Consider the following 15,949-nt stretch of genomic DNA (forward strand, 5'->3'; position numbering starts at 1 on the left):
TCCGTTCGGTTTCATCTTTTCCCGGTAAATTCAGCGTGCACTCAATTACCGTGTGAAAAATGAAAAATAACAAACATGATGATGAAAGAAACCTAGGAAAATTAGACATTCTAATTAGAATCAAAATTAAATAATTACCTATTTACAAAAAAAATTATAGCTAAATTTGAGAATTTCTACCAATAGATTAATTTTGAAATTTTTGCTATGAAGAAAAAATTCATTTTCCTAAAAATAATAATTAGTCCTCTTATCAAAAAGATCCAACTTAATTACACCGACTAATCCGGTAAAAAATATTGTTTCAGCTCTGCCTCCGTTACAAAGTTAAAAAAGCAAGCTTGTAACATGCTGTGAATCAGAATTAACAAAGCAGCAGAAAATTTTCCAGGGTTCTTTCGTCCCATAACAGGCACGATACTCAATTGAAAACTTTCGACAACTATTTGGCTTCCGCGCCGCTGTAACTTCGAGCACGATCGTGATTTCTCTTTCCTGAAAGCCACGCTCCGGCTTTGCGACCCGTGCCAAAGGGTCGTTTATCCTTTTTATTCCTTTTATTTTTTGTTTTCGTTCTTTCCGTTGAAAGTAAACGAAACACGTAATAAGAAGCTTTCCTCGTGCAGCTTAACACTCTCACACGTTGCAAGCTTTTCCACGCGGTACTACACTGGCGTAGTTACTCAAGAATCTTGCTAATTAACCAGAAAAGCATTTCGCTCGAACATTACTCAACAAGAAAACTAGTAATGCGGGTGGCCGTTAAATCTGTCTGTGAAACTTTCCAAATATATATCCGGATTAAATTCAACCTTCCTATCGAATTTACTTTTCGGGAAAGTTTTATCTTCGCAAGCGGATCATTGAAAATTTACCTATCGATTTTAAGAGGAGCTTTAAAATTTTTTCAAATTGAAAATTTAACTAACGAAAAATTTAATTAACGCTCAGATTTTAAATCACTAGGGGTGTAAGGATAGCCGAAAATTCAGGTCGAGGCTCGGGTACCTAATGATATAAAATTGATATAACGAATGGTTGAGAATGATTACGATTGACTTAATCCATGAAACGTGAAAAATCGCGCTAGTCAGGCACTAAAATAGACGTGACTCGATTCCGAGGGCAACGAATTCGATTGGAAGAGTAACGTTTCCCGTGGAGGTTCATTCGTCAGCCTCGAGTATAATTGCTGTCAAGTAAAAGGGGCGCGATGTTAAACTATATCTCGTCGAAATGGTTGCAATTAAGGTCGAACAGCTCTTGGAGCAGCATTAATGGCTCGCATTACGCGCAGGTTACACGGATCGCGTGAAATGTTACATTATGAAACCTGTTAATTAAAAAAAAAAACAACAAATCCTTAACATAATATCCTACAATTATTCAATATCCAAATATCTAATCTCTCCCTGATATTCTAAATTTTCCACCAATTTCCTTAATTACCTAATTAATTCATAACGTGGCTTTCCAGTGACCCTCAAATTAAACCACGTAGCTTTCCACATCGCCCCAACACGTGTTACGTTAGCCAAGAGGAATGTCCATCACTCACGAGTGCCTCTTCGCTGAAAATGACTCACTAGTCCTAGGGCGGATCATCGTGACGCTTATTAAGTTTGAAAGTCTCCGTTGTGTCTCCAAGAAAGCCGACATCTCGCCTGCCACCCGGATCCGGCGACTCCCACAAGATCCGTCCGATCAATTTCCCCGTTGATTCGAAGCAATCAAACTTTCCAACAATTACCAGTCCTCCATGCACCGGCACCAGATCGACCGGATAAAAGAAGAAAAACCGACGGAAAGGCTTTTGTCACCGCGCTAGATCGTTCGGCTTGACTGGCCCTTGCTTTTCGTTTCAGCAGATGAATTACACTTGCCGGTGAAAAGATGGGACCAGAAGGAAAAATGTAATAATTCTATTATTTCTTCTTCTCTTCGTCTTTCGTCAATGAACATTTCGTCAATGATCCACTCGTCGAGGAACAATCGTGTTACACTTCGCGTCGAGAGCTATTAAAGGAGTAAAGTGCAAGGGTAACTTGGCAAACAAAGCTAGAGATGCTTTGGAATTACGTGAAAGCATCAAGGGACAAAATCGACCCGACAAACAGAACTCTGGATGGTAGTAGCTCGTTTCGTTGATCGTTCCGCGGATCACGGAAACGTTCCTCCGCTCCGACGCGGCGTCGCGACGCTGCTATGCGAATCGACTTTCTGAAATTTCCTCTCGAAACGCTTGGTTACTTCTCGTTAAACTTCCGCGATTCCATCGTTTCGAGGCAATAGAAAATCAACTCGACTGACAGAGAATTTCATTTCTCCTTCGTCTTCTTTATAATACAACTCGAGCAATTAATAATTTATTATTATCAACAAATTTAATGGTTATCGTTTGTATATCATATTATTTTTTAAGGATTCTACTAATTTCTCATTTACATCCCTCTGGATCTCGAGTCGATAATAATATTTTCACTTGAATATTAACAGCCACTTCTGTTTAAGCATCATTATCTTTTTTATTTGCATAGAACGCTGTGTCAGTTCTGTGCCTGTCTTTGTACGTTCGTGAAACTTTCCCCGGCTTCAGGCTTGTTTGCCCATTTCCGAAGCGGTTTACCCCGCTCATCGACGTTTTAACGATTAAAAGTTGTTCACCTCTGCGGCCCGGATACCCGCAGCAACGCGAATCTTCGCAGACATTCATCCGTTTATCGACATCTTCGAAACTGGAGCAGCATTCTGACAATTTTTCGTGATTTTCCGAACGGAAAATCATTTTTTAGTAATATTTTTTTAATTTCTTACACGAAGTATTACTCCCTTAACGAATCATGCACATCCCCGGTAAATTTACCGTCCTTTGATCGTTTCTGACAGAGTGTCCTTACAAAGAACAAACGACGTCCTTTCAAAATTTGGATCTACGACCGCACCCACCCTTTCCACCAGAGGGGGGAAGGGCTCTTACTTTCGCCACGTTCCAGCCACGTACGTACTTAGGGACACGGCTGCGTCGCGCCAGTGGAAAACGGAAGCAGGAAGAAGCAGGGGGACGACAATAATTTACCACAAAGGCGAAACGTGGGGCAACGAGCACGAGGCCGGAGAACGGAAAGAAATAAATAACAGAGAGTGGGCGAACGCTGCAAGAATCGCAACTGTGCTAAAAGGACGTTCGCACGTTTCCAGTAAGGCCAACTTTCTTTTCATGGTGAGACGAGAAGAAGGAGAAGTGGAAGGGTGACGTACCTTCCAATTTATGAAGTGCTATCAAATTTCTCTCCTGGATTAATATTACCTTTTCATCCCTTTTCGAAACACCAATTGCCTTTTAACATTCTTAACCCTTTTGGTCTTGAAATCGAACAATTGAAAAAGAATTATTTTTATTAAAATATCGATAGTGTTTAATCATCTGTCTGGTTATAAACGAAAGGGTTAAAAGTTTCAGATGTAATGAAAAGGAAGAAAAGAATTTTAGTACGTTTCTGTACAAGGATCAAAGTATTAAGAAAGGATTTCAGGAGAGAAACAATGTATGTTCGGGAAGAAAGTTCAACCAGCGTAAGGATTTCGAGAAGATTATAATTAGAAAATGTGTAACATGTTTATGAGCGTTTGCGAAGAAACTTTTAACAGAATCTTCTTTATTTAACGAGCGTTCGATACTTGGGAAACTATTACGATTTTATCGAATGTCTGACTAGCATTAAAAAGTTTAAGCTTCGATATTTTCAGGATATTTTCAGAGACACGTGTACGGGGTTTCAATTCACCCCCTGTAAAAAATCCCTCCTAATTAAACCTTAATTATGTCCATAATCAAATTATGGAGTACCAACACTTTTTATTTTACCCCTACCTCATTTTGGTCCACGAATGTTTGCTCATTCATCGATAAGAAATCAATCAATTTGTTAAATTTATCAGAATACCATAGAGAAACTGTATCAATTTTCTCGATCACTCGCGTGCGAGTAATTTCAATATTTCAATGGGTCGCCGGAAATCTTGGAAGTTGGAGCCGCAGGTCAAGCGAACGCTTTCACGAAGAAGAAGAAGAAGAAGAAGAAGTCTAATGTACAAGTTTCGTGAAAAGAGCCGGCTGTGGCAACAAAAGCGTAAGAAGCATTTCTGGCGAGTTTGCTCGCGGGATAAATCTCGAGCAGCCGAGGCGGAACGCGAGATGACGAAGCGACGAACGACGCGCCGGACAAGCGGATAGAAACGATAGGCGAACGCGTCTAAACAAATATGCTGGCGATGCCTGAGACGAGAAGTTTCCAGCAGTTATTCTTCCCTTTTCCTTAACTTCTAACTTCCTCCTCCCCTCGAAGAGTATCGATAAACTTCCGAGATTGCTCTTCCCTCTCTTCAATTTCTTCTTTTCTTATTTTACATTCCTTTTCGTCGCTGGAACCTTTCTTTTTTTACCGAATTAAACTAGAAATAACAATTTCTTTGGAAGCTGATAATTTTAATTAAAATAACAATTATTCTTCTTATATATTTCCAAAAAAAATTTACAAGTTCAAAGAATCCACGTTCTGAAAGAAAGCATCGAAGGAAAGCAATCGCAATCCGTTTCCCGGCGACTTTTCGATTAAGCCGGGCATTTTTGTACCGGTGTCAGGGATATAGGGAAGAAACGAGACGTCGGTTATGAAGTTGCCACCCCGAACGAACACAAGGCCGCGGACAGGGTTGCTGGCGAGAGGACGTAAGGAAGGAAAAGAGAAGAGATTGTTCCGCACGTTTGTGCGCGGCAAACCCTGGCTCGTATTGGCTTGGAACTCGTTTGCGGGACACGAAGTTTCCGCGCCGGTTGCCCCGATAGAAGGAGGTCGAAATATAAAAAGAGAAGGTACAGTCGGGTTACGTGCCTGAGAAATTAATGGCCGGCCAAGAAGAAGCCACGAATCGCCGCGCGCGTTGCTGAAAGGGTTGAAAAACGTGGCAATCGTTTTTTGAAATCGACACCTTTCACTTTTCAAGATAACACTCGTAGCATTTGTTGTAAATAGTTTCACCTATTTAAATTTAACGTAAAAATAAAAGATTTGATAAAAAGAAAATTGCATTGAATCGAAGAAGGAAAGGAAAGGGTTGGTCAAGAGCGGCCGAACTCGAAGCGAATTTATTAATTCCACGACTGAACGCTGGGTAAATTAGATACATTCGAAAGGGTCAAGAGGGGCTCCTCGAATATTTTCCCGCGATTTCGAAGTAATTAAATCGGCGAGCAGTTTTAAAAGTCGCGGTCGAAATGAATTTCAAATGAATTCTCTACAAATGCGTCCGGCTAACTTTCGGTACGGGGCTATCAGCAAGATTTACGATGCGATGGCTGATGATAAAATATCGTTTCAAAGAAAAGGCTGACTTTGTAACGCGACGATTTTCCGGGGGAAAAAAATTGCTTTTCTTTTGGAAGCTAGACAATTTATGATTTTCACGAATTTGTCTGTAAACTGGGGATGAAAAATTCGAGTATTAAAAAATTAAAAAATTACAAATTCAAATACCACTTTGGAAGGTCTGACAAACCAGTGTTAATTTTATAAACTCTAAAATGTGAAATGAAATTTCTCTATTTCAAATTTACAATTTATTCCCTCATATTCGTGGCGCAGCATCCGACACAAATATAACTCATCGCCGTAAGGAAATCCTATATTCGCCTAACGTACCCCGTCGTAGACGTAAACCAAGCGGCGACAGTTGATCGTGCCACGAGCAAGTAACGAGACGAAGCCATCCCCCATTTACCCAAGAAAATTCTCAAACGCGTCTCGTATACAAAGCACGTCAATCACAAGAATCCTCGCGTAACCCGGACTCCCCGGGTAGGATCCATAGATCATTCTATCTAGATTACCGTGAAACGATTCGATGGATAGGCTGTCGATCAATCCGTCAGCGACCTGCGCGAACAGCTTTAATTACACCCCCCATCGTATAATCGAAGGGGGTCCAGCAGGGGGTGGGCAAGGGGTTGCATGGCTTCGGGCATACCGCACACGTTCCAACACGTACACGCACCCTGTCAATGCGGCTCGAATCACCCACACACCCGGCACAAATAGATTTCTCCATTAAATCGCGTCTTGATTGACCCTGCTCGAAAACGAGTCACCTGTTCTCGTAAATGGATCGATCGGTCGATCGATGGATCGCCGGGCAGTAATCTACCGATTGTTTCGATGGATTTTCGGTCAATGGATAACGTCGAAAGGATTCGCGAATCCCGTTCCCGGTTGTTTCCATGAATCCGAACGTAGCTCTTTGTTTTTGGATTGAAAGCAGTGGTTACCATTTTGGATGGATTTCCAATGAAGCCGTGAAACGCGTTATCGGTGACTCGCTAAAGAGATCGAATATTTGCAGAGAAATTTTGAAGAATTTCGAATATCGAGAATCGCTCGTCGATTCATTTTCAATAATTTAAACAAAATCTGATATCGGCGATTTAAACAACGATGCATCTTATCCATGCGACAACCAGTCTGGAATAGCTTTTTAATGCGTTACAGGAAGCTTCGTCCAGGAAACAGAGTAGCAAGTGAATTACACTACTATTTTATATCGTCTAGCGAGAGAGCAAGTTGGACTCGAACCAATTCTTCCAAAACCCCATTCGTTATTTAGAACGGAATAAAACTGATGCCAGCAAATAACCGAGCCGACACGGTTTTACGGGAAATTTTCTGACTCCGAGAAATTTTTCAAGTATATAATCAAAAATTCTCTTAATATTTCATCGAATCAAAATTTCGCTACACGGAACGGTCTTCTTTCGGGTACGAGAAAATGAAAGAGACGATAAAAGGATCCGGGTAAGGTACACGTCGTGGGTAAGTTAGCCTCGTAAAACGGCAAAGTTTCGACATCCTAGAAACGGAGCTGGAGCCTTGAAGGTGGATTGCGCGTGGCAGTGATCCCGGGCATGCCCGCTACCATGTCTAAATCATATGTCATGGCCTGGAAATACGCATATCAGGAAACGTAAACTTGATTCCCGGTAATGCTTCCGGCGATGCGAGTTAACATCCCTCTCACTATAGCTGTCTGCTTACAAACATACGTTGCCGATATCCGGATCGCATGAACGAGGAATATTACAGAGTGGTCTCGAAATTATGGAATCCGGGATCCGGGTTGCTCGTTCCAGAAGAAAAATGTTCGTTTCAGAAAGCACCGAATGATTCAGTGCTTCTTATTTATTTAGAAAATAATTTCTGCGTTGATCGAGGAGAATGCAATATGATTATCTTTAAAATAAATTGAGAGTGATTATTTATTTCGAAGCAATTAACAACCGAGGATTATCCTTCTCGTGGAAATATAAAATTAATTAAGTACAAAGTCTTCTGTAATTGCTTCGGGAATAAGAAATGAAATTGCAATTGACATAGGTGAACCCTCGGACGACGGACCATGGAGAGAGTCCGAATTATAATTTAATTTTCCCTTCGCTGTTCAACAATTAAAGGGTTTAACGCATTGAAATTCCTATGTAAACGTCAACTAACGTCTCTTCAGAGTAGATGATCGTCTGTATCCACAGGTCGGACGTTTAAATTGCGGTATCTTGAAAGTTTTTAGCGCAGCGAGACGATTAAAACAGGCTGTCCAAATAACTTCCCTACTCGCGGCAGATAAGAAGAAATGTTTCAGATAAAAGTTTCATAACATCGAGGAAGAAACCGGGAATGAAAACAAGATATTAACTTCATTACTCTTTTCTATTTCGTTTTTCTTTCCTATCTCGGAGTTGCTTTTACGACCACAAGATTTTCTAACGAAGTACCGTGTATACAGATCCCTGGCTGATCTTTACGACGTCGAATCTATTTTATCGTTTTTATCATTCTGAAGATTTTCCATCATCTCCTCGCCGCATACGCGCTACGCATCCCGCTGATTATTTAGAAGGAAAACACGATAACGTCATCATTTCGCGTTACCGTTCGCCACGTTGGAGCCGAACGACGAAAGGGACGTATTCGAATGCATTTCACTACCGATCTCGCTTCGTAGATAGGCTAGATCGCGGTCAGTTCGCGAATGTTTACGATACGTCGCACGAATATACATATATTTGATATAGGGGTTGCAAATGCGTATGGAACAGGGGGAGTGGATGGTCAGCCCGGATAGATGGACCGCACACTTTCGTTCCATCGATATTTACTGGCAGAATCGCAAATTTAACGGGCGATTTCCTGTTTTCATCACCGATCAAACTTCCGATGAAATTGCCTCGCGCGTTGACCTACGATTTTTTTTTTTTTTTTTTTATTTCAAAACCGTACACAATTAATCATAATTAATATTTGGATTATTATTTAAAATCGAAAATGAGTTTCAATTTATTTTTTTCACATCTTGATATATCAACTAGACACTCGGTTATGAAACAAGGTGTAAAGTTGAGAAAGTTTAATATAAATGAGAATTTAACCCCTAAATTATGGCGCTGTTTAATTTTAACCGCTTTCAAGCTCGGCAATTAGTTTACAGCAATAAAAGCAACGGACGTGTTTTTTTCCTGGTGCAAGAACTCTTTTGACACAACAGCTTCTCGTTACAACAATGCTTTTCGTTGTTTATTTTCCGAGGAAATTTACAAAACTGAAAGCAAAACTTTCTGTTTTCTGTCTACTCTTTTTCGCGCTAACTTTTTCGTGATAAATGTTCACGTGTCCTTCGAAACAAGAAAATGTAGCTCGAAACGTACGAGAACAGATTTAAAATTAATTCTTCCTATTCTTAAATTTTCAAAATAAAATATTCCGATATCGATACCGATGTTTACGGAACCAGCTTAATATTTATCAAATTCCAGAGGTGGATTTTACAAAATATTACAAACTACGAGGGCGAAAGAGTTAACAACTTTATTCCTGAGAGAAATCAGCCGGAGATATCGGAAGCAATAGATAAATCGCCTTACCTTTTCCCGCAGAATTTCGCGTCAGCGCCGGGGTGGACGAGACCCAAGGGTTTCCGAAGGCATCCAAAAAACAGCGATAGATAGATGAGACGGTTTCCTTCAGCCGATGGATAACCGAGTCCGAGATCACCGTACACAGACACAACAACACACGGTTCGAGTATGCAATCGTCACGTAAACACAGGATGAAAGGTGTCGCACGCGAGTAATCGTCGCGAGGGTTGACGACACGCGAGCTCCGACGATGTTGCCCAAGCGAAAGGCAAAGCGCGACTGACTCGTTCCGAACAAAGTACAAAGTCGTCGCCGAGGTCAGGTATAACGAAAATGCTTCCCCCACTACTCCGATCCCCAGCTGCGTAAACAGGGGATGATTCTCCAAGGGGAAAGTAATACGCCATCAAATGATACCCCTATTTAAGTCGATGACGAGGTTAAATCCTTTTTTCTTTTCGTGTATATAAAAAAAGACAATTAACCCGTTAACCCATTAACCAATTAACCCTCGGAAGATGAATGAAATACACGTTTCGTACCTACGTTTGTATTTTTAAATCAAACAACTAGAATAGGATAATTATGTTCTTTTTCAGCATTTTTTTAATATATATTTCACGTAATTATTGTCTGCACCAGGCCAAGTGGAAACGATCTCAATTGCGCTTATTAAATCGCATTTCGTTGCCTGTAAAAAGGTAATTTCACTCCAGCGTGCATTGCAGTAACTAATTAAAAAAGTTATCCTTCTCACCGACCTTTTGTGTCTAGCCGTGTTCGCGAGTTTCGAATGAAAAAATTATTAAACAAATTCAAGGGACCGTGATGCTTTCAGTTTAACTTGTACAAGAAGATCTGATACAATGAGATACTGCATTCATTTTTCAGATTCTCTATACTTTTTGGAATTAGAATTTTGTAAAATGAAAATTTATAATCAAACATCAGCTACTTGCATCATCAATAATTACACGAATTATCGGTGCTTGTCGATGAATTTACCTTTGACAGAGGCATTGTCAATATAATTATGAATCATTAGACTATGCTCGCAGTACATTCCAGGAATTACTAATTATGCTCTGTGAATATCCACTATGATTCTGGAATTATTTCAACAATGTGAGATGAATCTCTATTATTGTATTTGCCTCGCACTCTCGTCGTCAAAACAAAAATAAACTGGCTCGACCCATAGAGTGCTACAAGTACACAAAAACTGTCTGGGATAACAACAATCACTATTACGAGCGAGACCCAAAAGAAAAGTAAACGCTATTCGCGTGTCGAATGTATTATACATTTTATATTTTGATTTATTCATTATTAAACGGGATTAACCCTTTGATACAAATTTTCGACCGCGTCTTACTTCGAATCTTTCTCTTCCTTCCATTTAAAATTCACTACAATTAAATATTGTAAAAGCGTCCCATATATTTTACATTACACCAAATTGCCCTAAGCTTTCAGGAAAACCCTACTGCCGAGAGTTATTAAATTTTTGATACGCCCATGGTTGCCAAGAATAAGAAAGATCAATGTTGAACGATGTTTCAGCCAGCATCCTGCCTGAAAGTTGGCATAATCTCAAGCTCTAAGCGAAACGTGGAAAGCCATTTTCCAACGGGAAGATCCAGAAGGAAAGAATTCATCGATATTCTGCGCTTCGATTGATTAGAACGGACGTCTCGGTTCGAATGAGTAAACGCTCGAATCCCAATTGGACCATTTCTCTCTTGCTGCCGCAAACAAAGCTGGATTCCAACGTCTTTGCAACGTTATTGCAATATTTTTCACGAAACAAGGAAACGCAAATTGATTCTGAATTTTACTGGTGTTCTTAATCATTCAAATCAGAAATCCAAGGATTTGTTACGATAAATTCGTGCATTCGGTGTTATTAAAACGGGAGAATAATTGATAAGATCTCGTCTGCCTTTCATGCAAAATATAAATTGCAATCGAAAACGGTATTTATATATATATATATATTTGACGAGGCAATTTTCCATTTTATCGAGAATTCCACTCTGACACCGGTTTGAAGATTCTTCGGTATGTAATATCAATTTTACGTTTCACTGCGGATGATTTTAACCGAAACGAAATATCCAACTTAAATCCTGCTGCACAGCTCCAGACAAATGATACTTTATAAAATAACGCGATTCTTTTATCATTCAGAGATTGCACAACTCTAGCACGTGAAACGAACAAAATAATTATATTTTTAAAACGATGCCATCAGCGTGAATGAAAAATAGTCTCGTCAGCTCGTTAGTTCGCAATTACAAGAGTTATACCTGGAAAAAAAAGAATAGAATCCCTTGTTCCATTCTAATAATGAAAGATATCCAAACGAGGTCTGGCCAGATTCGATGATCGAACAGCGTCGATCATCCACGAGTGGAATCAATATCGTTATCGCAATTTTCTTTTCTTACCACGATGGTATTCAACTCTATTCCAGGGCAAGGGTGGCGTACGGTTCAATAACGTATGTTATTGAGCAGCCAGTCATGCGTTACCCTCCATTAAATGCGCACGAGGAACGTTGCCGGGACTCCTGGCCACGCATACCTAGCACTCTTCAACTTTACGAGCAGATAACTCATAATTGAGCCGGCCGAATAATAGGTTACGCTCGACCGTTTCAATCGACGATCGATCCTCGTAACCCTTAAAACTTCATTCCCGCATTGTCCGCGGGAAAGATTATTCCCATCGGTTACGGTATCGTTCCACGAGTCTCATTAATTTCATCGGTTACGTCGCTCATAATTATCCCCTTTCCCTACTCGTTCCAGAGTGGAGGATCGCGAGAGTAGGAGAATTCCCGATGTTTCTGGGTCAGAGGAAATCAAACACCTATTTCTCGTTCGAATAAAAGAAATATGGACCAGTTAAATCGGTTCGCGTCCCAATATTTGCCCATTAGCTAACCCGTTATGTTATTCAAACAACCGACCGTAAAGCTTGCAAATTGCAAATAAACATAGCATCGTTTAACCAGCTGACATCCATCCTTCGAGTTATCAAAGTAAAGCGATACCATAGAGTGTACTCTGTTCATCCCCGACTGAACAAATGAACGAAATCCCTCTGTCCTTTGTCGGTGTCGCGAGCCGGGCAACTTCATTACGACTTAATCGTCGCTAAATAATAACGACGATTCATTGAAAGTTAGCAGGTAGAATTCGTAGGGTGTTTTCGTTCGTCCAAAAGCTGCCCGCGACGGCAAGTTCTTACGAGGCGCGGGGATGAATCGTGGCAACAATCGGCAAGATAAATACTTGGCGTGCTCCGAACAGCCGTGGGAACTATGCAAAAGTTACTCCACCGTAGTCGGCTAAGAGTTCCAGTGTCCCGATTACATTTACAGTTTGCCGCTGCAGCCAGATAAGCCATTTCGGAACAAATTAATCAACACTATCGTGGCGAGAGCACGGGGCCGGCTTGGAAAGTAACTTCCCATCAGATTAAAGTACCCCCGTAACCGAGTTTGAAAATCGGCCGGGAAAAGCGCAACCTCGTTACCGCTTTACCCGCCATCCATCCTAATCGCTGTCAAAATGCTGGGAAAATCGAAGGAACCGTTAGAAAATTCATCGATCACCGTTTATGGTATTGGAATCTTCCAATGAGACCTGATAATATCCCGTCTAACTTAGCGACACCCAGTTTCCGTCGGCGTTACAACACTCCATTGTAGCAGCGGAAAAGGAAGAGAGGAAAAAGTGCTCGACCAACGTGACTACTCGGAAAAACGGTGTATAACTGACGGGACTGCTCGAGATTATGCCCAGACATGATCCCATATAGATCGTCGGGCTAGCGTATGCAAATCCTCGTGGCAAACTGCTCGGCATTTGCATAAGCTCACAGATAAGGACGCGTTAGAAGTACGCCTTTCCTTTAGGATTCCTTTCCAGCACGTTGCCAGCCGGTCGGTAGGAGAGAAACGAATCGATCTCTCGTTTCACGAACGGTGATCCACCTGCGTCCCCATCGTCGTGCCGTTTCGCGATTCGCGGCGAAGTAATGGCACCCGGGGTAAAAATGGAGACGCTCCTTATCGATAACGGCACGTATCGACAGCGTCCGCGGCGAGTTCATTTATTGGAAAAAACGAAATGTCCCGGGGACGTTTCAATGTTCCAAACGTCAGCCAAAGATTGCAGGAATTTTCTTTGATTTTACAATTAAATACTGTTGAATAGAAAATATGAGTAGCATGGAAAGCTTCTAAACCCTTCAGTTTTACCCATCAAACAGACCACAACTTCTATATACAAACGATCCTCGGATAATCACCCACATATAACACAAAGAGAACAATAGCCCCATCAAACTCCCACGTATTATCATTTTCCCGGTTTCCTTTCTCTCTACCATCCACCCTCCCCAAACATCCCAACTTCTTGCACGGGCAGAAACATCATCCGCCACTGGGAACACCCCTCAAACAGTACCCAGCTTCTCCAATTCATAATCAGTGGTTTCAGCCAACAAATTTCGACTGGAAACTCTTCCAGCCGTTCGCTCTAATCCCATGGAATCATCCTCTGCAAACGATCTCTAATTGTTTCTCCCTGGCGGCCGTCTAGATTCCACCTCTAAACGCGAGTCGCGTCGCCTCGCTTTCAACCCCCCTTTTCCCGTATGGCGTTGCACAGGTGAGCCACAGCCGAGGTAGACGACGACGGCGGCGATGGTGGTGGTGGTGGTCTTTGTTTTCAGGGTGGATAGAATTACGAGGGTGGCCTGTTGCCGACGACGGTCGGCTTGTTTTCCAACGACGTCGTGGCTCGCGGCGCCGACACACGGACACGGGGATGCATTTAATTTCGCGCATTTCATTCCCGGCCTGGATACGTCGAGCAGGATAGCAAGGGTAGGGTGCAGGAAGGAAGAGGGTCAGGTTAATGTACGAGCTATGGGGTTGGCCTTTTCAGCCGCGAGAATCTAAACGGCCCTAGCTGAATAAGACGCTACCGAAGACGGAAGCGAGGCGGATCCCCGGTTAGACGAGAATCTCGTAAATAATTTTCGTGCTGCCATGTCTGACAGGGAAGGGCTGATTTTTCGTTAATGGCTTTTTGTGCTTGCGTTTTCGACAAATCCTTTTTCCCTTGGAAGGGACGAATTCAATAATTTTTAACAAAAAATACGACCGACTTCGAGGTGTAAAATAATTTATATTTCATTTATACCGAAGAAAAAATACTGATCGAATTGGTTGAAAAAATTAAATTTTAAGTAGTATAGGTCAATATAGTACGATCCATACCTTTTCAATTTCAAGTTATAGAAGATAATTTTATTTTAACCACTACTTAAATTTTAAGTAGTATAGGTCAATATAGTATGATCCACCCCTTTTCAATTTCAAGTTACAGGAGATAATTTTAAATTACTATAATTTTATATTAAAATGGGTATCACTAACCAAAATCTCCAAAAATCGAATCAAAAAATCCATATTAATCTGAGTAATAGAAAATTTTAAGTAGTATAGGTCAATATACTACGATCCACCCCTTTTCAATTTCAAGTTACAGGAGATAATTTTAAATTACTATAATTTTATATTAAAATGAGTATCACTAACCAAAATCCCCAACAATCGAATCAAAAAACCCATACTAATCTGAGTAATAGAAAATTTTAAGTAGTATAGGTCAATATACTACGATCCATACCTTTTCAATTTCAAATTACAGGAGATAATTTTAAATGAAAATGATTATCACCGACCAAAATTCTCGAAAAATCGAATGAAAATACCCTTGCTAATCCGAGCAACAGAAACTCGACTTATCCATCTTCAATTTCGTGTTACACGTTACAATTTGCAGAACACGAGGCCGTTTATTTCCCCGGAAGCTCTCCGTAACGACTGTTCGTGTAATTCGGCGGATTACCGGAAACGTAGGAACTTCATCCCGTGTTACGGTTTCCCACGGGATCGCGGTACATACGCGAGCAACGCCGTGAGACGGGAGGGAGTTAGAGCCTGTTAACGTTCTTGGGAATACGGCGTCGATTAGAGGCGTCGCGCTCAAACGGCTTCGCGTCTCGTGTCACGAGCCTGTGTATAAATAACACGCACAGGGCGTCGCGGCTGAGAAGATAATTCGCGTCAGCAGAGCCGTCGCGACGCCTAGCCTTCTCGAGATTATGCAAGCGTGAAGATACCGTGAAGCTTCCTCGAATCTACCTGACCGCCTAAGACTTCCGGCGACGATGCTCATCGTTGGAGAATAATAATCGTGTGTGATATTCGATTAAAATATTAATAAAAGAGATCTTATATTTAGAAAAAAAAATAAAAAAACAGAGACAAGAGGAAAAAGTGGAAACAAAGAAGATCCACCGGCGGTGAGGGTGCAAATCAGAGGGAAAATAAAAACAGGACGAAACCGAAAAAAGTGGCGTGAGAAAAAACATGAAAGGGTGTTTGAAAAAAGAAGACTAGTAGAAGAGTATAAAAAATGAGATAAAGCCAACGATAAGAAGAGAGTAGGTGCAGAGGAGCGATGAACCGGGACAGAAAGGAAACGAGTGAAAATCCGTGTGAAAAAGGGGTGCTTGAGACTGCATGCAAAAAATAGCATGAAAAGACACCAGAATAGAAGAGTGTAGAGAAAAGGTACCGAAAAAAAGATCTAAAATTGTACAAACGAGGTAGAGAAACGAGCTGTGTAGCAAATAAATAAGAGAGAATTAGAGAGGGTGGAATCGAAAACAAGGGAGAGAAAGAGGAAAGGTATGGATGACAAAGGACGTTGAAAAGTTTCGTCAGGCAATGTGCATCAGACGAGCGAGAGAGTTTCAAGTGAAATACGCAATGAGCGACCATAGCAAGGTACACCTTCGTGATGCTAATTAGAGATTAAACTTCGACAATTTGGTTTCGAGTTAAGCTCGCCATAATCCTAGCTAACTTTCGCCTTAATCTTTGTGCGAATTTAAAGCCTCGA

At 41.1% G+C, this 15,949-nt stretch overlaps 1 protein-coding gene across 4 annotated transcripts in view; it reads right to left on the reverse strand.

The window, feature by feature from the left end:
* Positions 1-15,949, reverse strand: part of Con (leucine rich repeat protein connectin) — a 179,577-nt gene that overhangs the window by 91,000 nt on the left and 72,628 nt on the right. Inside the window, exon 1 of one of the 4 annotated variants that reach the window (XM_034328295.2) lies at positions 8,966-9,250. The exons of the other annotated variants lie outside the window; for them this stretch is intronic. The gene's annotated coding sequence lies outside the window, so the exon portion shown is untranslated. Of the gene's footprint in view, positions 1-8,965; positions 9,251-15,949 lie in introns of those variants that run through there. 4 annotated transcript variants of the gene reach the window in all.

This window comes from Osmia lignaria, chromosome 1 (assembly GCF_051020975.1).
Source record: "Osmia lignaria lignaria isolate PbOS001 chromosome 1, iyOsmLign1, whole genome shotgun sequence".
Lineage (NCBI taxonomy): Eukaryota > Metazoa > Arthropoda > Insecta > Hymenoptera > Megachilidae > Osmia > Osmia lignaria.